Below are 2,235 nucleotides of genomic sequence, written 5' to 3' on the forward strand. Positions count from 1 at the left end.
AAAAAAAAAAAAAAAAAAAAAAAAAAAAGTTAAAAATAAATAAAGCCAGTAAAATCTTAGAAAAAAAAATCCCTGTACCTATTTTTATAGATAGTTTAATGTAATCCTAATTTAATACAGGCGACTCTTTCTTTTCATGCAATTCTTTTTTTTTTTAAGAGAGTGCTGGGTTCCTTATTGTTCCCTAAGTTTACACTTCATGCAGTTCCTTTATCTTCTTCACTGTATTCTTGGAAATTATATTACTTGCATTTTTATTTAAGTCTGTGAATATTTTTAGCCTCCTTTGCTTAGTTGCAGCTAATTCATTTTCCTGCTTCCGTTGCTCTTGTTCTGTTTGTAGGTTTGTACATAGACACATTCTGTGAACACTGGAATCATCTCCATCCTTGTAGCGTTGTCATAGATACACACAGAACCATTTATTGTTGGAGAAATGTAGAGAAATAGTTGCCCAGTGTTCCGCTCTTTCCTGTTTATCTTTTAATTCAGAACGGTCCAATTGGTCATCAATGGCTTGCTCCCATCTAGCCCATCACCTCTGCTAATGAGGGGAACATCTGTGCAACTGGCAGATACGGTCCAATCAAGACAGGACTCATTATATCCCTGCTCAGGGACCAGCCAGAAAGCCAGGGTGTATCTGTCCCCTTGAAAGGGCAGAGGGGCATTCATTCCTGTTATAACTGCTCCCTCAACCTGAAGCTACTGAGCTTTACCTTTTGAAACCTTTATATTTTTCATTATCTTCAGAAGGTTGGGAGTGCAGGAATTGGAGACCCGGGAGCTCTGCCAATCTTTGTTGTCTCTGTTGGAACTACACTGTCCTGCAGAAAAGACTTCAATGCTTATCTTTTTTCAAAACCAGCAAGAGCTTAGTGGTTATAGCCTTTCTCTTCTACTCTAGGTGGAGTTACCTCAGGTTCTAACCTCAGGTGCAAATACAGAATTTATTTTATCTGATGTCTGTTACAAGTTTGTCTCATTCGTGTATATTGCTTGGGGTGAGGGTGAACGTATTTTGGAACTGTTGTTGTTGTTATTATTATTACTAGTAGTGGCAGTATTATGTGTAGCTATAGAACTTGATACAGACTTGCCCTCACATAAGTTAAGGCGCTAGAAATTCATGTTAACATTGACAAAGATCCTTTACACTGCTGCACAAATGAGCCTTGGATTATATTTATGGACAAACCTCCAACAAAGCCCATCCCTTCAATTACTGCAACTGGCAATCCATCACAGCTAAGTAAATTCAGCCTAAATGTGAATCAGAGGAGAAAAAAAATCCCTTTGCTACTCTGCAGAAAGGATAAACCCACTACAAAACAGTATTATAGGTATAATTCTGATTCCACTGGACATAAGAATTTTAACATTGACTTCCATTATAGGCTAGGTTTCCACTCTTCATTGCTATAAGTAATTTAATCTTATTTGAGGAATGTCTTCACAGTGAGAGAAGTGTGAAAAGATCTCTCCATAATGACAGACTGTGATTTCCTCTCAGATTAATTTCTAGCATCCTTGAGGTTAGGCTATTTTTATATTTAAAAAACAAAACTAAACAAAACAACAAACTTAACATTTATATCCTCCAAAATTTCAGTGCAACACGTTCCAGTTTTAAGTTTCGTCTAGAACGAAGACTGCAGCTTAAACATGCAGGCAGTCTCTTTCAAGTTGCCAGAAACTCAGTAACTACACTAAGGAGACAAGACTGTCATTTGTTTTTAAACTCCTGAATGCCTTTCATGTGCATTTTGAATAACTAAATACTGTTCCTCTGTAAACTGGGATTGACTGGAGCCTTTAGATAAAAGTGTTTTGCTTTTGCTCAACTTTGTGTCAACTAAATACTATCATCCAGGAAGAGATGCTATTGAAAAGGTTCTCACTATGGAGCCTCTCTGCGGTACCTATATATAGTTTGGAAAGCTCGTTTCAACTGAATGGTGCTATAGAATTCTGAAATATAAATAATCATCGTAATTAATGTGCTGTGCTCTTGCTGAAGCTCTCAGTTCAAAAGCTTATCTCAGTTTAGATATTTCTGTATCCCACTTATATGCTTATTTTATATTATATTATATTATATTATATTATATTATATTATATTATATTATTTATATTTATTTTTCTTATATTATTTTTCTTGTATTATATTCTTATATTGTATTATATTCTTATATTATATTCTTATATTATATTCTTATATTATATTCTTATATT

The sequence above is a fragment of the Athene cunicularia genome (assembly GCF_003259725.1).
Source record: "Athene cunicularia isolate RWA chromosome 2 unlocalized genomic scaffold, athCun1 chr2_part1, whole genome shotgun sequence".
NCBI classification, from domain to species: Eukaryota; Metazoa; Chordata; class Aves; order Strigiformes; family Strigidae; genus Athene; species Athene cunicularia.